The 27,071-nt window shown below is 45.0% G+C and overlaps 1 long non-coding RNA gene across 1 annotated transcript in view; it reads right to left on the bottom strand.

Moving 5' to 3' along the window:
• Positions 1-22,203: 22,203 nt before the first annotated feature.
• The window catches only part of LOC139254265 (uncharacterized), a 48,718-nt gene continuing 43,850 nt past the window's right edge, over positions 22,204-27,071 (bottom strand). Inside the window, exons 2-3 of the long non-coding RNA XR_011592005.1 lie at positions 26,389-26,544; positions 22,204-22,921 (exon numbers count right to left, since the gene is read on the bottom strand). This is a non-coding gene — a long non-coding RNA (uncharacterized lncRNA). The remainder of the gene's footprint in view (positions 22,922-26,388; positions 26,545-27,071) is intronic.

Below are 27,071 nucleotides of genomic sequence, written 5' to 3'. Positions count from 1 at the left end.
GCTGGGGCTGATCCGTGTTAAGTGTGTCATCACCGTGTGCATTGCTGATCAACCCCTGCCCAACGGTGACATTCCACTCTGAAAATCTTCGGCCCACCCGCCGGTGCCAAAACCTAATTTTCCCAGTGGTCCAGTGAGGCTGTGGCCTTCTGCAACGGTGGTGCGGCGTCCCTTAAAGGGGAGGGTTTCTTTTTGGCTGACGGCCATATCGGGCCGACAATTATGCCCCCGGGTTCGGTTGGGCCACCATCAGGCAGCCTGGTACCCCCTCTTGGGTGCCAGGCCGCCGGCCCAGTCGAAACCCTCCTTGGTGGCTCAGTGGGCCGGTTTTAAAATCGCGAAGGCTCTCCCCTTTAAGTGAAGGGGAGAACCGTGGTGACGTGGTGCCGTGATGACGTCATCATGCGGACACTCCGCACCGCCCCCAACTTCTGCCCCTCGGGTGTTGCCACTGCCCCGTATCCGCCCCTCTTGTGTAGTCACCGCCCCCATTAAGAGCGACTTCTGGATCCGAATAAAAAAAACAACAAAGAGCAGAATTTCACTCAAGAGACGACCTCAACCGCAGCTGTGGTTAAAAACCATTGAAACGGGTTGCGTGCTCCTCATTTCGGGCGGGAGGCAATTTCAGCCCCATTCTTCTTTAATAAACACTCATTACTTTTATTGTTTTGCTAAATTATCATTCATTTGTTTCTCCTTTCCTGCTCACCTGAAGCAGTATCAGGGTGCACCCCCCGATCTTGCCAGGTATCCGCCGGGAATTTCCTTGGCGGGCACCATAGCTTTGGTGGTAGGTCAGCAGAAGCCCCGTTTAGGCACCTGCCCAGGGTTTCCGCCAATCTTCCCCTGATGTTACGGCAGCCGGTTGGGACAATCCCTGAAGAAAGTCCCGGTGATTGAACGCGATGCCGCCAGCCAGCGAATGGAGTTCCTGTCCATTCTCCCACTGGGATCATCTGCAAAGTCAATCACCAACCCTGCCCTCTCTGCCACGGGATCTGTTCTCCTTGCTGGTTTGCAGTTAGCAGCTTTGCCTTCATCCATCACCCTGTGTGCTCGCTGGCCTATGTTGTCTCCCGTTGCACCAAACCTTGATTTTAAAATTCTCATCCTTGTGTTCAAATCCCTCCATGGCCTCCCCCATTCCCTATCTCTGTACCCTCCTCCAGTCCTACAACCCGCTGAGATCTCTGCACTCCTTCAATTCTAGCCTCTTGTACATCCCCAATTTCTAATCTCCTGCTATTGGCGGCTGTGTCTTCAGCTGTCTAGGCCCCAAACCCTGGACTTCCCTCCCTAAATCTCTCTACCTCTCTCCTCCTTTAAGACACTCCTTAAAACTTACCTCTTCAACCAAGCTTTTGGTCACCTGTCCTACTATCTATTTATGCGCCAAACTTTGTCTGATGCTGCCCCTGCAAAGCATCGTGGGACATTCTACTGTGTTAAAGGCGCTATATAAATGTAAGTTATGTTGTTGTATTGTCGTGGTTGGACACTGATCAAATTACAAAACTCATTTTCTCTCTTCAGCTGCTGATAAACCACCACCCACCCCTAACAATGTTGCCAGGATTTGGCCCTCTCCCTGACTCATTGTCAAATCTCCCCTCTCGATAGACCCTTTGCTGTTTTCCTATTCCCTACCTGTCCACCATTAGTGGCTATGCTTCAACCCATGCTGTCAGAACTCTTCCAGCAGTCTAGTTGATGCCCGCCCCTCTTTTCAATTAGCTGGTGCCCTTCGGAAACATTTCCCAACCCTGAACTTCCCACCTCTCTCAGAGAATGTACCTGCTTAAAATAGCCTCCGTCACTCCAGGGGTATTCAACATTCAGGAAAGATAGAATAAAAGGAAAAGGAGGTGGGGTAGCATTGCTGGTTAAGGAGCAAATTAAGGCAATAGTTCGGAAGGACATTAGCTTGGATGATGTGGAATCTATATGGGTAGAGCTGCAGAATACCAAAGGACAAAAAACGTTAGTGGGAGTTGTGTACAGACCTCCAAACAGTAGTAGTGATGTTGGGGAGGGCATCAAACATGAAATTAGGGGTGCATGCAATAAAGGTGCAGCAGTTATAATGGGTGACTTTAATATGCACATAGATTGGGTTAACCAAACTGGAAGCAATACGGTAGAGGAGGATTTCCTGGAGTGCATAAGGGATGGTTTTTTAGACCAATATGTCGAGGAACCAACTAGGGGGGAGGCCATCTTAGACTGGGTGTTGTGTAATGAGAGAGGATTAATTAGCAATCTCGTTGTGCGAGGCCCCTTGGGGAAGAGTGACCATAATATGGTGGAATTCTGCATTAGGATGGAGAATGAAACAGTTAATTCAGAGACCATGGTCCAGAACTTAAAGAAGGGTAACTTTGAAGGTATGAGGCATGAATTGGCTAGGATAGATTGGCGAATGATACTGAAGGGGTTGACTGTGGATGGGCAATGGCAGACATTTAGAGACCGCATGGATGAACTACAACAATTGTACATTCCTGTCTGTCGTAAAAATAAAAAAGGGAAGGTGGCTCAACCGTGGCTATCAAGGGAAATCAGGGATAGCATTAAAGCCAAGGAAGTGGCATACAAATTGGCCAGAAATAGCAGAGAACCCGGGGACTGGGAGAAATTTAGAACTCAGCAGAGGAGGACAAAGGGTTTGATTAGGGCAGGGAAAATGGAGTACGAGAAGAAGCTTGCAGGGAACATTAAGACGGATTGCAAAAGTTTCTATAGATATGTAAAGAGAAAAAGGTTAGTAAAGACAAACATAGGTCCCCTGCAGTCAGAATCAGGGGAAGTCATAACGGGGAACAAAGAAATGGCGGACCAATTGAACAAGTACTTTGGTTCGGTATTCACTGAGGAGGACACAAACAACCTTCCGGATATAAAAGGGGTCGGAGGGTCTAGTAAGGAGGAGGAACTGAGGGAAATCCTTATTAGTCGGGAAATTGTGTTGGGGAAATTGATGGGATTGAAGGCCGATAAATCCCCAGGGCCTGATGGACTGCATCCCAGAGTACTTAAGGAGGTGGCCTTGGAAATAGTGGATGCATTGACAGTCATTTTCCAACATTCCATTGACTCTGGATCAGTTCCTATGGAGTGGAGGGTAGCCAATGTAACCCCACTTTTTAAAAAAGGAGGGAGAGAGAAAACAGGGAATTACAGACCGGTCAGCCTGACATCGGTAGTGGGTAAAATGATGGAATCAATTATTAAGGATGTCATCGCAGTGCATTTGGAAAGAGGTAATATGATAGGTCCAAGTCAGCATGGATTTGTGAAAGGGAAATCATGCTTGACAAATCTTCTGGAATTTTTTGAGGATGTTTCCAGTAGAGTGGACAAGGGAGAACCAGTTGATGTGGTATATTTGGACTTTCAGAAGGCTTTCGACAAGGTCCCACACAAGAGATTAATGTGCAAAGTTAAAGCACATGGGATTGGGGGTAGTGTGCTGACATGGATTGAGAACTGGTTGTCAGACAGGAAGCAAAGAGTAGGAGTAAATGGGGACTTTTCAGAATGGCAGGCAGTGACTAGTGGGGTACCGCAAGGTTCTGTGCTGGGGCCCCAGCTGTTTACACTGTACATTAATGATTTAGACGAGGGGATTAAATGTAGTATCTCCAAATTTGCGGATGACACTAAGTTGGGTGGCAGTGTGAGCTGCAAGGAGGATTCTATGAGGCTGCAGAGCGACTTGGATAGGTTAGGTGAGTGGGCAAATGCATGGCAGATGAAGTATAATGTGGATAAATGTGAGGTTATCCACTTTGGTGGTAAAAACAGAGAGACAGACTATTATCTGAATGGTGACAGATTAGGAAAAGGGCAGGTGCAAAGAGACCTGGGTGTCATGGTACATCAGTCATTGAAGGTTGGCATGCAGGTACAGCAGGCGGTTAAGAAAGCAAATGGCATGTTGGCCTTCATAGCGAGGGGATTTGAGTACAAGGGCAGGGAGGTGTTGCTACAATTGTACAGGGCCTTGGTGAGGCCACACCTGGAGTATTGTGTACAGTTTTGGTCTCCTAACCTGAGGAAGGACATTCTTGCTATTGAGGGATTGCAGCGAAGGTTCACCAGACTGATTCCCGGGATGGCGGGACTGACCTATCAAGAAAGACTGGATCAACTGGGCTTGTATTCACTGGAGTTCAGAAGAATGAGAGGGGACCTCATAGAAACGTTTAAAATTCTGACGGGGTTAGACAGGTTAGATGCAGGAAGAATGTTCCCAATGTTGGGGAAGTCCAGAACCAGGGGACACAGTCTAAGGATAAGGGGGAAGCCATTTAGGACCGAGATGAGGAGGAATTTCTTCACCCAGAGAGTGGTGAACCTGTGGAATTCTCTACCACAGAAAGTTGTTGAGGCCAATTCACTAAATATATTCAAAAAGGAGTTAGATGAAGTCCTTACTACTAGGGGAATCAAGGGGTATGGTGAGAAAGCAGGAATGGGGTACTGAAGTTGTATGTTCAGCCATGAACTCATTACATGGCGGTGCAGGCTAGAAGGGCCGAATGGCCTACTCCTGCACCTATTTTCTATGTTTCTATGTTTCTACTCTCTCGCTGCCATTGAAGGAAAGTGTCACTAGTTAGCAAACTAATTCCACTGGCTCAGTGTAAAATTTACCACCAGGCAGATACTATCCCCAAACCCCAGGGAGGATTCACTGGCTCTGACATATAAAAAGAGCAAGTAACCCCATCCCAGTTAAAAGAATTCTTGGGCCCCTCATCACACTGATTTTATACGATGACACTAACCGAGAAATACATAACCTTACACGTTCCTTAGTGGCATTGATTAGCACAGCTCCTGAGATTGTTGTTTGGCTTTCCTCCCCCGATCACCAGCTCCCTCCCCCCACTCTCTCTATCGCACCTTCAATTCCCACTACTCCCATCTCTCTCCCCCTTCCCGTGTGGTCCTCTTCTCTCCCTTTCCCATCCCTCCTCCGCCTTTCTCTTCCTCTTTCCATTCTTCTCTCCCTCTCTGCCTCTCCTCTTCCTCTTCTCCTCAGTCCAATTATCCTCCATCCTCTAACCTTGCATCAGATGAGCACTTGGTTTTGACTCCCTCAGTGTAATTTTGACTTTGATATCAATGGAATTAAAAATGGGGAGAGATGTAAAATGGTCTGCTGACTCGCTATCACCCGGTTTACACATCGCACAAAGTCAAAATGTCCCGACCCTGCGTGTAAACTCACAGGAGATCCACGTATATATCATCGCCTGGAATTTCCACAGAGATTCTTCCCATCACCAGCTGTAACCTCAGCGGAAGATCAGCAGAAACCTGAGAGGTGGCATAAAAGGCATTTTAAACCATTTCTCTGGGATTTCCGCTGATCTTCTGCCGAAGTTATGTACTGGAGATTGGGGAGCGCCAGCAGAAATTGGAACCCCCACAGAAATTCTACGCCCAGATATATATAGAGGAGAGAGAGAGAGAGAGAGAGAATACTCAATGGGCACTCTGAAATATTGATTTCACTCTGCGGTGTGTCACTGCTCAGTTATATTGGCCTTTCCCATTCATTGGGATCGAAATGGAATTTTACAAGTATGTTGAAGACCTGATTGTTCCCATGAATTAAAAAAAATGAAATATCTATCTTAAAATACTTTTGACCCTTTCATTGGCACAGATGCGTTGTCCTATCCAGATGCATTTGGGCTGCTGGTGTTATAAACAAGATTACTCATCCAGCAGCAGCCCTCTCTGAGGTGCAAAGTCAAGATTGACCTGGTTAGATTTCTGGCACATGATTAGCTGAAAAATATAGCCTTTGCAGCTGATTTTCAACCAATCCAAGTCAATCTTTCCAGTGTGTACACGTCTTCAGAAGGTTACTCAGGCCTGGGGGATGCAAGAAATGAGTACAACATATTCACATTAAAACAACAGAAAAAGGTATAGAATAGATTCTATTCTAGGATGTAGAAATAAGATAAAAATTAAATGAACAAATCCAGAAAAAAAAGGGAGGAGAAAATAGGGAGAATTAAAGGTAAAGCATTGAATAGTTCAATTTTTTAAATTTTATTTAACGTTGGATTTAAATTATTATTTTGACACACATAAGAACATAGGAACATAAGAATTAGAAATAGGAGTAGGCCATCCGGCCCCTCGAGCCTGCTTCAATGGCTGATCTTCTACCTCAACTCCACTTTCCTGCCCGCTCCACATATCCCTTGATTCCCTTAGTATACAAAAGTCTACCTATAAATATACTCAACAACTGAACATCCACAGTCCTCTGGGGTAGAGAATTCCAAAGATTTATAACTCTCTGTGTGAAGAAATTTCTCCTCATCTCAGTTCGAAAGGGCTGACCCCTTATTCTGAGATTGTAAACCCTAGTTCTAGACTCCCCAGCCAGGGGAAACACCCTCCCAGCATCTACCTTGTCAAGCCCTGTCAGAATTTTATATGTTTCAATGAGATCACCTCTCATTCTTCTAAATTCTCTGCTTAAGGATGCCTATGCACTGCTCGATGAGCGTCATTGTATGTATGCTCTGGCGCTGTGTTGGAGTTCCGCAGAGGAGTGAGCAGCCAAGTGGACAGGGGATATCCCTTGTCCCCAAGCAGCCAACCACAATCCTGATTTGGGCCAGTGAAGATGGCGGGCACACTGGTCTGGCGCAGAATGAACGAATCATGGCTGCTGCCTCCCTTGCTCGCTGCCGCTCTGCATGGTGCTGACGATGATGCCTTCTCTTGCGTGCCGCCCTACTTCTGACCAGGTGTACCAGGTGTCGCCCTCCCAACACTCCTCCCATCCTCAGGGTGAACCCTGCCAAGCAGGTCTCTGCAGCCCACAGGACTCCACTAAAGAATCAGAGCTGAAAGTTGTACAAAAGTACAGGGGTATGTGTCGACCTCTGAACAGCACTCAGCAGCTTTAATGGAGCCAAAACAATTAATAAAACTATATCAAAAGCTAAATACTGCAGATGCTGGAAAATGAAATAAAAACACGAATAAGTATTAAAACTACTTAACTACCAAAGGGCCCCAGCGGTGTCGCGTTCGAGCACCACGTCGAAAACCTTGTGGGGACACTGCCGGGAGAGGTCCTACCTTTTCCTTGGTGAATTTCGCTGTCCTGGTGGCTTTCCAGTGGCCTGCACGTTGCCTTCCTCTCCACTGGAAACTTACCTTTACAATGGCTTCATCGCGCTGTTTCCGGCGAAAATCCTCCCTGAGCTGAATATGACTCGGGGAGGGAAAAGTACCCGACCGCGGCGGCCGATCGATTTTTTCAATCGAGCGCCCAAACTCTGCGGCAGCTGTCCCTTCGCAGACGGTGAATTTCGGGCCCCTTTACTCTTATACTCCAATCCCTTTGCAATAAAGACAGATAGGTATTATCACAGTAAGAAAATCGGTTCTAACATTTTGAGCAGTTTTAATTGCTTTGGTTTTTCTTTCAGTGTAATCTTCTGCAAGCCGAACACTAAAAAATGGTTGTCACATCAAGAGTAAAATTCCCCAGACATGCCAACTGTTTAAAGTGTGAACTTAATCTTGATGAGTTTGCTCTTAAGTTGGTAATCATGTGAAGCAGCCTTTATATCTGTTCCGAATTGTCTGGTTACAAACGGAGAACTCTTTCATTGGTGTAAAGATATCTTTTGTTTTAAACAAGCTGCACTCAAGACAGTGGTAACCCAGAGATCTGTCTGCGTGGTTTTGTACATTTTTAGGATTAAACAATAATGTTTCTCACAGGTGTTGTGTTGTGTTGTGTTGTGTGAATTAAACATATACAAAGCACTCAACACCAGTTGTCACAAAATTTGATGTACAATAGCACACAGCCTGCAGTGGGTTACGAGATTGTAATATATTTTGGGATTATAATGGCATCATAACCAACATTCCCTTTAATTTTTGGGGGGTGCGTGGCTCCTTTAATGGGTCGCGTGGTCCATTCAAATGTTTGCAAATACGCAGTTTTTCCAATTGAAAGCAGCCTGCGTGGGACTTCCAGATAGCTGTCTGACCATGCAATGGCTCAGCTTAATGGGAACATTGATCAGAACCTACAAGATTGAAGCTCAAGGCAGTGTTCAAAATCCCTCCATGGCCCTACATCCCTTAAAGATCTCTGCTTTCCTCAAATTGTGATCTCTTGTGCATGCCTGATTTCTTTCACCCCTCAATTGGCGGCCGTGTCTTCAGCTGTCTAAGCCCTAAACTCTGGAATTCTCTCCCTAAACCTCACTGCCTCTCTAACTCACTCTCGTCCTTTCAGATGGATTTTAGGAGCCTCTGGGCTAGAATTTCATATCAGCCCGCCAGCGCCCGATTGCAGCCCAAAAGACTGCTAAGATTGGGAAGATTATCGCCGGCGAAAACAACCCCTCAAAAATTTTTAAATCCGCCGAGTGAAAAACATGGGCGTGCACCCCCATTCTGGGCGAAAAAGTTAAATTTAGGGTTGATTGGGCGGTTCCTAAATGAGCGATAAATAAAACAATCAATAAAAAATTTACCCCGAGGCTGCGGGTTGGGCCTAGCAGCAGAAAAATCATAAAAATAATTTTTCAAAAAAACGTTACCTAAAAAATCAAAAAAACATTCCCAAGACCCTTTTAAACTAAATAACCGCAACAGATTTTTAAAATAATTAGTAAAAAAACAAATACTAACCTTTTTCTTCAAGAGCTACTCATCTACCGCCCAGCTTCGCTGATCCTCGTGCGCGTTTTTTTTTCAAAATTACCTACACATCATCGCTGAGCCAAATATCGCGCCAGGGCGATCTCAGGACGATGCACGGCGGTGGTCCACTCCCAGCAGTACCTCGAAACCAACAGCGTAACTCAGGTAGGGAATTTTCCGCTTACCTGATTAGTGCCCACAATGGCCAATACTGTCCAGAAACCGGGTGGTAAGCCATAGGAAATTCTAGCCCTCTGTCTTTAAATGTATTTTAATTGTTTAGTTTTACCACTCTCTCCTCCTTTAAGATGCTACTTACCACCTATCTCTTTGACCTAGCTTTGATAACGTTCCTGTGAAGTGCCGTGGAATACCTTGCTATATCAAAGGCACTGTATAATTGCAAATTGTTGTACCTGTTAAATTATCTCTTACGATTTTCTGTTTTTTGTTCATTGCCACATCGATGTGTCATGTTGGACGGGTTCCCAGAAACAAATCATGTAATTTTCAAAGCAGTGCTATTGGGTTTGATTTTACTGACTGATACTGAGGATCACAGCTTCTATATATTATATAGAAAGTGATAGACACATCGGGGAGACCATGGTAGATTGGGTGACCGCTTTGTTGAACACCTCCATTCAATCCGTAAGTGTGACCCTGAGCTTCCGGTCGCCTGTCACTTTAATTCTCCACTCCACTCCCACTCTGATCTCTCCGTCCTCAGACTCCTCCACTGTTCCATTGAAGCTCAACGCAGGCTCGAGGAACAGCATCTCATCTTTCATTTAGGCACTTTACAGCCTTCTGGACTTAACATTGAGTTCAACAATTTCAGAGCATAACCTCTGGCCATCATTGGCTCCTTCCCCCTCACCCCCTCACCATCTTATGTTTTTTCTTCTTTCTTCGCTTTTTTCCCCTCTTTGTCTCTAATGGCAGCTGGTCATTACTCTGCCATTCACACCCTATCCAGTTTAATCTTTTTCTAACTTCTGTCATTACCATCTCAATTCGGTCCATCATACCTTTTGTCTCTCTAATCTCTCCTGTCTTCCACCCTATCACAGACCTTCCCCTTTGTTCTTTCTTAACCTCCCCCTTTCAATGCTTAAGAATGTGCTATTTTCGAACTTTCAGCAGTTCTAACGAAAGGTCGGCGACCTGAAACGTTAACTTTGTTTTTCTCTCCACAGATGCTGCCTGACCTGCTGAGATTTCCAGCATTCTCTGTTTTTATTTCAGATTCCAGCATCTGCAGTATTTTGCTTTTATATTTATAGACACATAGGTGTCAGGTATAGGGATTGTAATATATTGGAGAGGTTCAGATGATGTCATGATCCATAAGAGTGAAGGTTGGAAGTTTATAGCCATCACCTGAACTCTGATAAACTGAAACCTGACAGTCTATTAATTAGAAAAAATATAGATTTGGTTACGAACATAGAAACATGTTTTATGGTAGAAACCCTTTTAGTCTTTTGTGTCAGTTCATATGCAGCAATCTTGGTGAACATTGACGATCAATTTGCTTTGTGTCCTGTAATTTGTGATCTGTATTTATACATCAAGGATTAGCAAATGTCATCTCCGTAGGTTTATTAGCAAAAAAAAATCACCATTTGGAAAGAAAGACTTGCATTTCGCTCGCGGCTTTCACAACCGTAGGATGTCCCAAAGCGTTTTACAGCCAAGGCAGAACTTTTGAAGTGTAGTCACCATTGTAATGCAGGAAACATGGCAGCAAAATTTGCGCATAACAAGCTCCCACAAACCATCATCATCATAGGTGGTCCCTCGAACGAGGATGACTTGCTTCCACATGGGTTCACAGATGTTTCAATGAAGGACCCAATATTCCAGTCCTGAACTCCAGTGGGTGGAAGATGCCTGTGCGTGGATTTTTTTAACGTGTGGTGACCGTTGCACATCAGCCACCACACGGGCTTGACAGAGCTAGGCCTTTATCCAGTGGCAAAGGTTAGCCAGGACAACTGGAGACCTGCTCTGCTGCATAGACCTAGTGTGCGCACACATATCTCAGTGTGGGCTGGCCTGTGCTGCCCCTGGGCCCTCGCCTCTTCTGGGCCCCGAACCCTCATTTGCCACAAACAGCAATGTGATAAGTAGCAGATAATCTGTTTTAATAATGTTGGTTGAGGGATAAATATTGGCCAAGACACGAGGGACATAATGTCAAAATAGTGCCATGGGATCCTTTACATCCTCCACAGAGAGCAGACGGGGCCTCGGTTTAATGCCTCATTTAAACTATGATACCTCCGACAGTGCAGCACTCCCTCAGTAGCGCACTGGAGTGTCAGCCGAGTTTTTGTACTGAAGTCTCTGGCATGGAACTTGAACCCACGATCTTCTGACTCAGAGGCAAATGTGCTACTTACTGAGCCACGGCTGATGCTCCGTAAAATACTACATTCTACATGCATTATAAAATAATAATCTGTAATTCAGAAAAACATGTGTTCCATGGGGAGGGAGGAGGCACATGTACCATTAAAAAACACTGCTCCCGTAAGTCTTTTCAAGCTCGATTTAAGCTTCCCCTTATGTTGCCTGGCCAGGTGCAGAGCCAAGCAGCTGAAGATGAGTGAATTGTTATAGATGTGACTTCCTCCTTTAAGGGGGCAAATCCTTCTGTATGTTTGTTTTTAAATCTTTTTGCTGACTTTCTTCTTTCCTTATTTTGAAACCAGAAGTGGTACCATTTTTGCAGAAAATATCACTTCTTATAAATCTCTTCTGTCCTAATCTCTGTTTCCTCATTTCCCCCTTAAGGTCAGAACGATCAAATTCAACAAAAAGAGTGGGAATGTTTTGTAATATTTCGACGGCACTGAGGGAATTTATTTTTTTTTAAATTTGGAGAGATAAAGCACTCTTCTTATTTCAAAGGATCATTCCTAACCTAAATTCAACATGATAATTCAACTGGAATGAGGTGACTGAATAGATCCAGTCTGTGATCTTAATTAACCTTTACTAACATTAGCATGTAAAAAGACTCATGTCTTTCAGTTAATCCCCAAACCTTGTCAAACCAGTTTTGCAACAACGTTTATGGTCCCTTCCCTTTCCCTGGATAAATTGACCTTTATACTCTGCATCTGCCTCTTGTTTACACTTTATTACTATTTTTAAATTCGGTTCCTAAAAAAACCCTTGAAATTACACTGCTTAAAAGTATTGGTGTGAAATCCCGTTGTCTGATATTTTAACAGATGCTAACTGATTTATTTTAATGGGAGAATTAAGCCATGTATTTTGAATGAATTTAAACCACTGTTAAAATAGTGAACAAAGGAATTTAAAACTAACGCCTTCTGCTAATATTCACAGAGTAATTTTAAGATGATAATAGGTTAACTAGCCACAAAAGCAAAATATTGCGGATGCTGGAAATCTGAAATAAAAACAGAAAATGCTGGAAATACTCAGCAGGTCAGGCAGCATCTGCGGAGGAAGAAACAGAGTTAATGTTTCAGGTCGGTGACCTCAGCATCAGATTAACTAGCCATTCATCTCATTGCTGTTTGTAAGCTCCTGCTGTATGTAACTTGCTTGCCGCATTTGCCGACGTAAAAAACATCAAAATAACTCATTGTATGTGAACTGCAGCGGTTCAAGAAAGGCGGCTCACCACTGCCTTGTCTGGGTCAACTAGGAATGGACAAGAAATGCTGACCTTGCCAGCGACACCCATAGCCCAAGAATGAATTACAAAAAAAAATTCTGGGACATTTCTGAGAAAAGTGATGTGTAACTATATTTCTAGCATTTTCAGTTTCTGTTTCATATTTCCTTGTCTTTCATCATTTTAAAAAGTAATCCTTATCTGTAGGGCTTTTATTACTCCCACTGGGAATTTGAAATAAAATAACATTGGTAGATACAGGGTTAATGTGCTAAACACTGCCGGTGAACATGCAGCAGTTAAAAAGAGGGCTCAGCTGTGGTCAGGAGGCTCCTTTCGGCCACTCTTGCCTGGCAGAAAGTTGTAGGATCGATGCAGACCGTGTGTCTACAGCCTTACAAAGCAAAGAGCACACTTTGCTTTTCATCCCCCGACCCCCTGCCCCATCACCTCCTCACTCCTCTCCCGGATGTCCGTGTCAAACTGCCTGAAGTCCAACTGAGGCATATCCTTCAGAACCAGGATGTTTCCTGATCATTTTTCCCATCACATGATACCAAAGGTTCTCACTTGCTGAATTCACATAAGCAGAAACGGCTCAGATTGTCGATTTAATTGTTTTTTTTAGCTTGAAGAACCGACTTGGTTTCGCCTGTCTGTTTGTCTGGGCTGAGTAGGGTTAAATGAGAATCAGTATGCAAATAAAAAAAACATTCTGAGGAGAAAAAAAAAGATTTGATTATTTTCTAATCTGCAAGAAAAGTTCACCGCTGAGACTGCCAGCTCTCTGGGTGCTGATAAAAAAAAGTGTTGCGTTATAAAATTTTAGCCATGCTCTCCCTTTCCTATTGGTGGAGACAAATTATAAGCAATTTTAAACAATTTCAATATGTTTAATGGTCCAAAGTTAAGCTAAACTGTTCCACTCGCTGAGTAAAGTGCCAGATCTGTAAGCGGGGACGCTCATCTACCCCAAGAGTGCACTCATTTTAAATTTTGGTTGGAAGCGGGATGTACATGTTTATTACATTTTCAAACAAAATGCTAATGTCATTAAACAAATGAGGTTTACGCAAATTAACTGCATTTTAATATTCCAAAGACTATGACACAGGACATTGTGTAACGAAACATTGGCTGGAAGTATCAGTTGCAAGCGTGCTTTTCATTGCTGTGAATCTCAGGAGAATATTTGTAATTAGTATCATTTGCCTAATACTTCAGGTTAATTAGAATATTTAATTGAATAGCTGTAATCTTCAGAGATGACTATATTATGATCAAATTAGTACCATGGTTACGCACGCTGATCACTGCAGCAAAGTGGCTTTAACTTCTGCTGCGATTTTGTTCCTTCGACACACACAAACACAAAAAAAATCTGTTTTTTTTTAACACTTTTGAATTTCAATGAACCATTTGAACTCTGCCATCAACATTTAATTATTTTCGGGTAGAAAAAAAATAAAAGTCTCCGCCATAGCTCCCATATGGCGTGTTGGCAAACACACTCGCCCAGCTTGCAGTGTGCAGCAAGATTTCAAGTAAGCACTGAATACAGAGGCTTTTCACCGCCCCCCCACTCCCCTCTCAATGTTTACAAATACAGGCCATATGAAGCTTCACAGGAGAGGTTACCAGGAGACCATTCAGATGCTATTAGGTACAGATGAGTTGATTTTTACAATGCCACTATGGCCTTAATTCTCTGGTGGCAGAGGTAAAGAATGTCTACTCTGCATCCTGTAACTTCTTGACAAACAAAACTTGGGATTCAGGATGAGCGGATGGGGAGGTGGTGGGAATGGTGGGGGGGTGGGGGAGGGGAACTTGGATGGCAAATGAAGCCATTATCGATCATGCGGCCTTTGTTCAAATCAATGCCAAGTTCACCACCGAGAAGAAGAAAAGAATTGATAGCGATGATTCCAATAGCTTGAAGTATGTCCAGCAAAAGGCATTTTTTGTAGTGAGTTTGACAAAATGGACGCCACTGTCGTTCAAATTGTAGGGTGATCTCCTGATGCCTAAATCCCTCATTAGCTGCCTCTCTGTGCTGTGCGGCATATTGACAAAGCTGTCTTGTCAAGGATTCGAACACGACAACGGGAAAAGTGCCACTGCTGGTAACTCAATAGCATAACATTCATTGACCCTGTGATGACGAATGGTCTGAGCAGCAATGAATAAACAATGAAGATTTAACAGATATTTTGGACTCACTGAGATAACAGATATAAAAATGGCTTCCTTTAGACCTTAGGGCCCAGAAATTCCCATGCGCCCATTTTTGGAAGTGAGGAGAGGGCTGGGGCCTGAATGGCTCCGCCGATATTGGGCCTCGGGCCTCATTTCAACACTGAAGAGCATAACAGCTGACGCTGTGTTGAGGAATAAACAATGAAGATTGAGCAGTCATTGTGTCAGTGTACGATATTGTTTCTTTAACAAATTTGATTGGTTAACTATTATTTGGTGACATCACAGGGCAATTATTAGTACCCAGGAAGAGCAAAATACCAATGGCACTTATTGCACAGCTCTCCTTGACTAACGTTTCTGCATTTCTAGTGAACACTGACTGAGATGGCAAATATAAAAATGGCTTCCTTTAGACATTAGGGGGAAGAAATTGGGGTCGTTTGCACCGCCCGTTAATGCCCTTGGGGGAGGCTAACGGGGCGCAAATGACTTTTCGCCCGGCCACGGCACCATTAGTGACTCCCGCTAAATTCTGCGGGAGCTTAGCAGCAACAATAGCCAGCAGCACCCCGCTCCGCTGTGCCGACTTACTTGTCAGTGGCCCGCTGCCGCTTTGAACGCAAGGTCTGTGCCACGATCTGGCAGCCCGGCAGTCCGCTTGAGTGCTGGGCTGGTTACACGGCACCCCGCTCCCTGGTGGTCTAGGTAGGGCCGCACAGATTTGGCAGCTTGTGCCCTTCCCTTTAATGAATGGGAGAGCCCCTCCTACGCGGCATTGCTATTCGGTCCAGTGCATGGCGCTGCGCTTAGCTCCTGAACCATCCGCCCTGTTAGCTCCCCAGAGAGGAAGTAGAGTGCAGATTTTTGTAACCCCAATTTCTAGAGTGGGACGGGACTTTCGCGCCTGGTGCAAAAAGTCCCGCCTCGTGGATATTACTGTCCCCAAAAAGGGCACAACGGAATTTCTCGGCCTACGGCCCAGAAATTTGTGCACGCCAAATATTTGGAGGCATGGTTGTGGGTGCTGGGGGAGGGGTTGGGGGGGAGAGGCGCACAGGGTATATTTACAGCACCTGAATGGTGAGGTCTGAGGCTCCCCTGATACTGGGTCTCGGGCCTCATTTCAATGGAGTCGGTCAGGCTCTTCTCCTGCTCTCTCCTGTCTTCTTGGCTGCTTCCCCTCATTCTCCAACCCCAATGGCAGACCTACTAACTTGCCCATCACTGCAGTAAAACTGTTTTTGAAGGCAGACAAGAGCAGTCCAGCACCAACAAAACCTGTTAGCAGAAGTGAGAAATCAGTTATAGAAGGCTGGAAATAGGCCAACAAATGACCAGATTAAACCAGCAGCCATAAAGCCAAACTAGCAACAATCCAGTATGTAGTAGTTGAGCCCTTTAAATAGCACTGCTGAAAGGTCCACCCTGCCTGTTAGTGCCCAAAGTTGCTGGCCGAGTTTATCACATGGCGAGTCAGGCACTAGGGCCAACCAATTTCATAAAAAGGTCATAAAAGCATAGGATCTTTACTTAAATATTTTATTGCTGCTGTTTAATACTTCCAGCTTGGGCCCTGGACACCTATGGAGGAGCCTGATCCAACATGGCGGGAGACGCACTTCCAGCACGGAACGAGAGTGCACACGCTGCATATTGGATGCTTAGTTGTCCGTTTTATGCCTGCATCTTCTGATCTTTTTTACAACTGAGTCACCAAGCTACGATTTCCAGAAGGACTTTATTAATGTATGCTTTCAGCTGTTACTGAAATATTATTTTGCTGGGTTTTTATTCTCAAAGAAAATATTTGAGCCAAAATGATCAGCCTTTGCAGTTCAGAACATCCTGATCTCTGGATGTCCCAGTTTATTAATCACCTGCTTTTAAGATCAACTTTTGTTTTTGTCGCAATGAAGCAACATAATGAGGATTCGACTGCAATTCATAGGGCCAACGAGCATATTCTGCAATTGTTTAACAATCTCGTTCGATGATAAATGAAGTGGCCCATAAACAACGATATATTAATCATGTTTTATGCACATTTAGAGACTTCCATCTGAGAATTCTTTGTACTGTTTGTCCTTCACCTCTGAAAGTTTGTGGCACTTTAAAATGTTAAGTCATTTGGTGATATATGGTAATTAGTGCACTGATAGCTCTCACCAAAAATGAGCTCAGGCCTTCAGAGTACAATGGAATCTGCTTTAGACAGGTAAATTATATGATATATTACCCAACAGATGGCAAAGAGTGAGATAAAATTATATATGCGATATGTTAGCTCGTCGCATTTTATGTTAATATTAACTGTTTGCAGCAAAATAAAAGCCTACCTCTCTGAAATGTTTTCAACACACTGTGTAGAATCCAGAAAGGATAGGATTCAGCTAGACTGGGCTCCACTATGACAGAATTACTGTCCCCCAGTTATAGATTGGTGTTGAAGTCAGTGGGGTGGAGTTTCCACTAGGTTTTTGCCCAAAATCGGTCAAACGGCCAAAGTTACGTCCAGCGCAAATCGAGTTTCCGTGATCTTTTGCGCTGATTTAAAAAACATCATGGTCGAGGCTGGCCCCGCCCACAAAAGTGGCCATGCCTCCAGATTGAATTAATCACCATGATGAGTTTCCGCTAGGAGGGTCTTAAAATTAAACTGTTTTTTAGACGCAAGGGCAGTAATAGATATCTTTAAGAAGCTTTTAAATATTAAAACATTTTAATGTAGTAAGAAACGGAGCCGTGTACAACAATGAAACCAGTAAATGGTTGAGTATAGTTTTTTACAGTTATTGACAGTTATTTAAAATCAGGGTACTCACAGGTGGTGGACTAGATACTCTTATTAAAAATTATTTTTTTTGTGATAAATCCATTTTTAGCTGTATTAATAAAACTGCACCAGGTTATTACTTAAATATATCAAGGAATATTTTTTAATGTAAGGGTAGGAAGTAAACAATTATGGTCTAAAACGTTGCCAGATTCTGCTTGCTCATGGAAGAGTTTACGCTTGGTGATATGCAAATGAGTTTGAGTGGAAACATAAATCATGAAATCAATTTGGAAAACCAGCGTAGTTTTGAGCGTAATTTGCCCCCAATTGCGCCCAAAGTGGAAATTCTACACCACAATGTGTTGTGTGAATTGTTTGTGGTTACTGACAGATACTCAAGAATGGTCTCTTCGTTGCTGAATTCTTTTTTTAGATCTTATTCACTCTTAAGCATAATTTCTTCGAATTTAAAAGAATATTTGATCAGTATGTATGACGTTATTTTTTTAGAAGATCCTTCACTTGATAAATATCCTAGGGTACTCATTCAGTCCTTCAAACTTACTATATTGATGGTTTATAAATGCTATGGGCTAGAAATTCGTTAGTATTCTGCCCATTTACCATCCATTTTACTGCCCATTTAACACTGAGAAGCACTTTACCGCCCAAAGGAGTGCAAAAGTGGAAATTAATGCCCATTTACTGTCCATATACCGCCACCGCTAAATTTGGCAGTCAATTACTGCCGGCGGCAAGCGAAACCGCTTGCCCTTTTTTTTCCTTAAAATATGATGTAATTTCTTATGCATCGCCCAAAATGATGCTAACAGTGGAAATTACTGCCTGAATACTGCCCAAAATTATAGACAGCGCTAAATTTGGCAACTTACCCAAGTACCGCCCAAATTACCGCCGGCCTAAAAAAAGGCCCAGAAAACACTGCACTCACCTGACCTTATCCCAGTGGTATGGACACCAAGTTTTAAGTAGGATGAACTTAATGAAAAGGCTTCTTCAAGTTGATGGGAGCATTAAAGTAATTTGTGAGTGGATTTTAAGGGTGTTTGAAAATCTTGCACATTATCTGAGCACATTGTGGTCAATTTAGAGTATATTTAGGGTTGTTTAAGGACAATTGAAGAATTGTGAAGACAGTTTAGGACATTTGAAGGAATGGGGCCTGTAATTTCTCAGCCAAAATTACTGACTACTCACATGCTGCCAAATAGAGATGAAAGAAGATTCATTGAAGAGCATTATGTGCCCAATCAAAGAGGTGGCAGACTGCTGAGGAAGAGGAGGAGGCCTTACCCCCAACACATTTGCAGGGAGCAGTGCTCATACCTGTACCTGTCCGATACAGCGCATTTAGAGACCGCATGGATGAACTGCAACAATTATACGTCCCTGTCTGGCGTAAAAATAAAAAAGGGAAGGTGGCTCAACCATGGCTATCAAGGGAAATCAGGGATAGTATTAAAGCCAAGGAAGTGGCATATAAATTGGCCAGAAATAGCAGTGAACCTGGGGACTGGGAGAAATTTAGAACTCAGCAGAGGAGGACAAAGGGTTTGATTAGGGCAGGGAAAATGGAGTACGAGAAGAAGCTTGCAGGGAACATTAAGACGGACTGCAAATGTTTCTATAGATATGTAAAGAGAAAAAGGTTAGTAAAGACAAACGTAGGTCCCGTGCAGTCAGAATCAGGGGAAGTCATAATGGGGAACAAAGAAATGGTGGACCAATTGAACAAGTACTTCGGTTCGGTATTCACTAAGGAGGACACAAACAACCTTCCGGATATAAAAGGGGTCAGAGGGTCGAGTAAGGAAGAGGAGCTGAGGGAAATCCTTATTAGTCGGGAAATTGTGTTGGGGAAATTGATGGGATTGAAGGCCGATAAATCCCCAGGGCCTGATGGACTGCATCCCAGAGTACTTAAGGAGGTGGCCTTGGAAATAGCAGATGCATTGACAGTCATTTTCCAACATTCCATTGACTCTGGATCAGTTCCTATCGAGTGGAGGGTAGCCAATGTAACCACACTTTTTAAAAAAGGAGGGAGAGAGAAAACAGGGAATTATAGACCGGTCAGCCTGACATCGGTAGTGGGTAAAATGTTGGAATCAATTATTAAGGATGTCATAGCAGCGCATTTGGAAAGAGGTGACATGATAGGTCCAAGTCAACATGGATTTGTGAAAGGGAAATCATGCTTGACAAATCTTCTGGAATTTTTTGAGGATGTTTCCAGTAGAGTGGACAAGGGAGAATCAGTTGATGTGGTATATTTGGACTTTCAGAAGGCTTTCGACAAGGTCCCACACAAGAGATTAATGTGCAAAGTTAAAGCACATGGGATTGGGGGTAGTGTGCTGACATGGATTGAGAACTGGTTGTCAGACAGGAAGCAAAGAGTAGGAGTAAATGGGGACTTTTCAGAATGGCAGGCAGTGGCTAGTGGTACCGCAAGGTTCTGTGCTGGGGCCCCAGCTGTTTACACTGTACATTAATGATTTAGACGAGGGGATTAAATGTAGTATCTCCAAATTTGTGGATGACACTAAGTTGGGTGGCAGTGTGAGCTGCGAGGAGGATGCTATGAGGCTGCAGAGCGACTTGGATAGGTTAGGTGAGTGGGCAAATGCATGGCAGATGAAGTATAATGTGGATAAATGTGAGGTTATCCACTTTGGTGGTAAAAACAGAGAGACAGACTATTATCTGAATGGTGACAGATTAGGAAAAGGGGAGGTGCATCGAGACCTGGGTGTCATGGTACATCAGTCATTGAAGGTTGGCATGCAGGTACAGCTGGCGGTTAAGAAAGCAAATGGCATGTTGGCCTTCATAGTGAGGGGATTTGAGTACAGGGGCAGGGAGGTGTTGCTACAGTTGTACAGGGCCTTGGTGAGGCCACACCTGGAGTATTGTGTACAGTTTTGGTCTCCTAACCTGAGGAAGGACATTCTTGCTGTTGAGGGAGTGCAACGAAGGTTCACCAGACTGATTTCCGGGATGGCGGGACTGACCTATCAAGAAAGACTGGATCAACTGGGCTTGTATTTACTGGAGTTCAGAAGAATGAGAGGGGACCTCATAGAAACGTTTAAAATTCTGATGGGTTTAGACAGGTTAGATGCAGGAAGAATGTTCCCAATGTTGGGGAAGCCCAGAACCAGGGGACACAGTCTAAGAATAAGGGGTAAGCCATTTAGGACCGAGATGAGGAGAAACTTCTTCACCCAGAGAGTGGTGAACCTGTGGAATTCTCTACCACAGAAAGTTGTTGAGGCCAATTCACTAAATATATTCAAAAAGGAGTTAGATGTGGTCCTTACTACTAGGGGAATCAAGGGGTATGGCGAGAAAGCAGGAATGGGGTACTGAAGTTGCATGTTCAGCCATAAACTCATTGAATGGCCTACTCCTGCACCTATTTTCTATGTTTCTAAGGCTGTGTTTCCGAAAAGCGGTCATCGGTGAGATATTCCAGCTGCTTAAGGGAGACCTGCAGCCTTCCAGCACCATCAGGACCGCACTACCCGTTGAGGATAAGGTGACTGCGGCACTTTCCTTCTATGCATTGGGTTCCTTTCAGGCATCAGCTGGCGACATTTGCTGCATCTCTCAGCACGCCATACATTGCTGCATTCGACAGGTGACTGTAGCGCTTTACACATGCAGGATGGATTTTATAAACTTCCCAATGACCAGGGAGGCACAGAGTGAGAGGGCTTTGGGTTTTTCGAGAAGAGCAAACTTCCCCAAGGTCCAGGGCGCATAGACTATATGCACATTGCCCTGCGAACACCTTTAGAGGAGCCAGAGGTGTACCAGAACTGAAAGGGATTCCACTCCCTGAACGTGCAGCTCGTTGTCGACCACAAGCAAATAATTATGGCAGTAAATGCCAGGGAGCATTTATGATGCATGTATCTTGCGTGAGAGCACTGCCTCCGATCTCTTTAAGAGTCAGCCACAAGGTCAATGCTGGATGCTGGGTGACAAAGGATACGGCCTCGCCACCTGGCTCTTGACCCCCCCTCTGTCAGCCGCAGACAGATGCCGAGCATCGCTACAATCACAGCCATATAGCCACATGCAATTTCGTCAAAAAGACAATTGGAGTGCTGAAGCAGCAGATGCCTGGACCACTCTGGAGGCATCCTGCAATGCCACCCTGAGCAGGTCACTGAGTTCACTATGGTGTGCTGCATGTTGCACAACTTAGCTATCAAGAGTGGACAGGAATTACCAGATGGGACTGCCGGTTCACCTCAGGAGAGAGGGGAGGCGGAAGAGGAGGGGGAGGATGAGGATGTTGAGGATGTCGAGGAGGACAAGCAGTCTGGCGATGAACCCATGACCCCCCCCCCCCCCAACCCCTACATCACAGGAGAAGCCCGTGGTAGTTATGCAACTGCAAAACTGCTGTGTCAGCAGCTTATAAATGAATGCTTTGCTTGAACGGTGACATACATTTTATCCTGGCCTGGCCATTGTTTGTAACCCTTGTATTGCTTGTTAACCTTCAGTTTGTAAAAGTGAGTGAGGCACTGCACAAGAATTGTTAAGTGTAATAAAAAAATCTATAACTTAAGAAAATTACAAAACGTTATTTTGAAATAAATTATTAAATAATTCTTTTTAAAGGAAAAACACAACATAATTTAAACAAAACAACCTAATAAACAGCAAAAAACATTGAAAGCATTAGATATTAAAACGAGAAACACCCACAACCCCCCCCAACAGTCAACAATTTTAAAATAACAATTAAAATAACAATAACACCCACAAGCCCCTCCCCCCCCCCCCCAGCCGGCAAAAATTCTACCCGCATTCCCTCGATCTTTACACATCCTTTCCCCATCCCTGGCCTACCCACGTTGACACCAAGACATTGTGCAGCAGGGCACCTCGAGCGCTCTGCTGTGGCAGGGGTGGTAGGAGACGAATCGGTTTCTGAAGACCCATCTGCAGAGTCAGAGCAATTGTTTCCTCCTGACTCTCAGGTGTTGCCGGCATAGGTGGTATGACATCTTGGGGTGCAGTGCCATATACCGATTCCATCGTTTGCCACATTGCATCGACGAAATCGGAGTTTCGCCGCATCACCACAATTAGCTGCACCATGTACTCCAAATGACGTGCTGATAGCGTGGCGATGTTCCCGGTTAATCCACCAATTGCCTGGAGGAGCTCTCGACCAACATCAACGCTCACCCTATAAAATCCCACCACATCCAGGTCGACATCTGCCTGTCATCGAGCACGCCTGCCCCGCCGAATTAACCTCCGCGGATTCGGTGTAGGTGCTGGAACACTCAGTGTGCCCTGCTGCAAGCCGCTTGGTCCTGTTACTTCCTTGGAACTGGGTCTAGGAAAGTTGGATTCGGCTGAGGAAGAAGTGACCGGAGGTCGAATGGACCCTTGAGTCCCCTCTTCCACATGTTGTACACTTGAACTGGCTTGAGGGTCGGCAACACGATCCTCCGGTGGTGCGTACCACTTGCAACAGTAAAGGTGAAGCTCCAGGGACTCATCAGGCCTCTGATGCACCTGGGCAACTAGAAAACATAATATGAGAGGTTAGTAGAAGGGGAGGGGAGGATCAGGGTGACATGAGAATGCTTACGCTTCACAGGCATATGTAGGAGGAGCAACACTAGGGGCTAGAACCTCCACTTTTGAGCTTATCGCCCAAAAATGGGCATTATTTCCGGTGTGGGCAGTAAAAAAGGGTTTTCAGATCACCAGCTTCTCGCCCATTCTCAAAACGTCTAGTTTACATTTTTGAAAATGGGCGTTACTGTGAGCGATATCAAATGGGTGGTAGCGTAACATTTTTTTGACTGTCTGCCATAAATTGTGGCCGTCCTTAGCAACGGCATGGCAATGCTCGATTCTTGCGATTCTGGAGGTCAAGGGTCACCATGACATACGCAGAAGAGGAGACAGAGAAAGAGAGAGCTCAGAGGGACTGAAGGCGTGGCTGGGTGTGGTGTGTCTGTTTTGGGAGGAAGGAGGGAGACTTTAGAGCTTCACAGCAAGTAGGCAAACAAAAAGTAGCTGTTAACAGTAATATATTTGACCGAATTTGGCCTATAATGGAGAAAGAGGAGGAGGCATCACAGCACGCTGTGGAGACTGACGCTGGAGAGAGCAGTGAGGTGAGAGAGAAGCACATTGGAGGCCGCAAAAGAGCCAGGAGGTTCTCGGACGAGGCAAATGCCTCCCTCCTGCAGGAGGACGAGTCACGTTGGGGTGATTTGACACAGGGAGGGTGTGGAAAGCCCACCCCAAAGGCCTACCAGAAGATATAGACCGAGATAGCAGAGGTGGTCTCGTCAGCAACCAACGAGGTGTGTGAGGGCAACCAATGCCGCAAACGATGGAACGACCTTGTGGGATCCGCAAGAGTAAGTGTTACATTGATTTACATGTTCTTATGTATTTATATAATTTGATTTGTAACAGTCAAGAGTAACTATCAACAGATGTGAGGTCTTGCACTTTTACCGGGAATGTTTTACTCAAAGCCTAGTCACGGTGTACGTCTTTAGGTAAAGAATGATAACCATCATAATAATCATGATTATACCTGTCAGTTATGTCTTGTATCAATCTCTGTGACAGTACCTAGCAATGATATCATGCAATGATCTCATGCCATGTCGTGCTATCACCTTTTACAGAATAAGCTATCGTCGATGAGGTCCATGCAGAGACGAACGGGTGGGGGGCCACCAGTCCCCAGTGACATCACATAGATGGAGGAGCGAGTGCTGGCACTCGTGGGGAAGCAACCCCGGACAGTCACAGATGCATCTGCAGACCCTGAATTGATGCCATGTGAGTAAAGCTTACACCATTGCGTGATGTAAAGTCCATAGATGCCACACCAACTCATAACCGACCAATCATATATGATAGATGATTTCTAAAAGTGTCATAGAAATAATGCTGGCCTCATGAAAATTATTGCAATGTTGATGATCATGAAATGTGATGCCTGCGATGATTTTGAGAGCGGTGGTGCTTCTGTCGTGCATATGCTGTGTGTAATGCTGGACTCACCTTGTCACCCTAGCACTCCCTTCTCCTCTAATAACCTCATTTGTGTTTTGCAGCTCAGCCAGCAGTGCGGCCCCAGGCAAGGCCACAGAGGCCAGAAGGGGGGGTGGGGGGGGGGGCGCAGGGCAGGAGTCGGCGGACGATCCTACTACATCTGGTGCTGAGGAGCTCTGATTGTAGCCCATCAATACGTTGGGTCTGTCTCAATGAATGAGAGCGCGGACTTCGAAGAACCTGCATCGCTACGCTCCAGAACCCATTCTACCCCAAGGCCATCTATTGGTCCTCCGGTCATTCCCACCTCCACTCTGGAGGTGCTGGCCCCAAGCACCTCTCCACAGGTCACCCCATGTGTCCCCAGGACAGTGCCAACCCCGCGGAGATCTCGTGGATGCAGCAAGTCTGTTCCATGAGCGCGACATCACAGCGGAGAGTTGTCCAGGAGGACTGTAGACATTGGTGACCAGCTTATCGAAGCTTTGGGGGGCATATCCCGACATCTGGCCACCATGACCGAGTACATTCCCTGCATGGCGGAGTCCCTGGATGCGATAGCCAGGAACACAGCTGCCACAACCCTCCCAATGGTCCCCGAGCACGGCACTCCACCCCTAGGTTCCGCACCACCACTACGAATGGCAGATGAGAGCAAGGACCAAGATCCTGCTTCTGCATCAGAGAATGTTGCCCCCTCGCACCCCCCGCTCCCGTACCCGTGCAACCACCGCATCTGCCTTCATCCCCCTCCCAATGAGGCAACGTCTAAGGAGCTCCTCGGTCAGGTGCTGTGGAGCGAGGAGGGGAAGGGGTAGAGGTGGGGAGAAGAATGAGAGGGGGGAAGGAAAGTGAGGTGCATGTGTGCAGGTGATGGCTGTATTATATCTCCATCTGGGTTAATGCAATTTGTTGCAATGTATGGGGCTGGGGACCACGCTCCTGCTTTGCCTTTGTATTCTCTGTTGCTGGACATGTTGAACATGTGATTGATGTCAATGGTGGAAAAAGTGGGGTGTGAGTGGGGGTTGGGTGTTAATGCCTGTGATACTTATGATTTCAGACCAATGTTGGTATTAAACTTTTGTTATTGAACATAACCTTGTTGCGCATTGTCTCAGATAGCTAGACCATTACACACTGGTGATTCCTTACCATGAAAGGGTTAAATACAATATCAATCAATGTAAACTTTACCTGGCACCAAGGTGATGGGCACCATTGATGTCTGAGCTGCACACACACAGCAGTGTGTCAGCGTTGTCACTCACATCAGTGCTCTTTCAGTTAAATCTTTCTGATATCAGCTCCTCACATAAGAGTGGGATTTAACAAATGCCAGCCACACCATTGCTGTTCGTTCCGGTTAGTTCCACTTTTTGTGGGCGATTTTTTGAGCGAACGATATTGTGAGCAATATGTGTGAGAGGTGGTGAAATTGAAGATGGGCGATCTCCATGGCCGCTAGTTTAGGTAAATATGCTCTTTACGAGAAAAAACAGTCGCCGGGCGTTAATATTGAATCTCGGCGTTAATTCCGTTCGGAAAGTAACGCTGGCCGATATTATGGTTGAATTCTCCCATTCTGCTGATTCCGCCCCAAAAAAGTGGGCGGGCATGATATTTTTTCTCGCCGTTAAGCCCATTGGGAAAATAACACTCGGTGATAAGTCTCTTAAAAAAGCCCATCAGTTTCCATTTTGTGCCAGAATGGATGATATCTGGCCATTATACGTCATTTCAGCGGTAAAATGGGCGTTAAGTGGGCGTTAAGCATGCAAAAAAAGTGGAGGTTCTAGCCCCATATATCACCGAGAGATGTTACATTTAATTAACATGAACAGAATGTATGGCATTATAATAAGATTTCATGATCCCAGCATTACATTACATCATTCATACATTATACTCACATAGCATTAAATTACATGACCGCTGCACGGCCCGAGGATTATACATGACTTACCTGCCGCTACAACTGGATCTGCACCACCACGGGCGGCCGAGCGATTATGTGCCCCTATGAGGGCTGCGGCCCGCTCCTCCAGGTCTGTCAGTTCCAATACCTCTGCTGGCCCTCCTCCCGTGGCCAATGCTCAGCGCAACTGGAAGATATCTTCTTCTGCAAAGATGACAAGAGCATGGTATAAGCTAAGGTACTAGTATGGAACACACAGATAGACATCCACAATTAGCCATCCCCAAAGCTTTTCATCAATGTCCCATTAATGTTGTATGTTATATGTTAATATCATTAGGATGCAAGTGATGCATGATGAACACATCTAAGTACAGAAAAGCAATGTAATAAGATCGTGATAGGAAATAATGCATGACACCAAACTTACCATGCTTACCGAGCTTAATTACAATGTGGAACATTTACATTTAAAGTAATGAGTCAGTCCATGATTAAAGTTATTAAAGTTATCACTTACTCTCGCAGATGCAACTAGGTCGTTCCAGCACTTGCGTCACTGGCTTGGCTCCCGAAAATCATGGGCAGCCGATGACACCACCTCCGCTATCTCTGCCCATATGCGTTGGTAGACTCTGGGGGGGTGGTTTCCCACAGCCATCCCGGGTCAATTGAGTCCAGCGCGTCTCCATCTCGTGGGCCAAGGCAACTTGCGCCTCCCCTGAGAAGCG

This window comes from Pristiophorus japonicus, chromosome 1 (genome assembly GCF_044704955.1).
Source record: "Pristiophorus japonicus isolate sPriJap1 chromosome 1, sPriJap1.hap1, whole genome shotgun sequence".
Taxonomy (NCBI): Eukaryota; Metazoa; Chordata; class Chondrichthyes; family Pristiophoridae; genus Pristiophorus; species Pristiophorus japonicus.
This window is presented reverse-complemented; position numbering and strand designations above follow the sequence as displayed.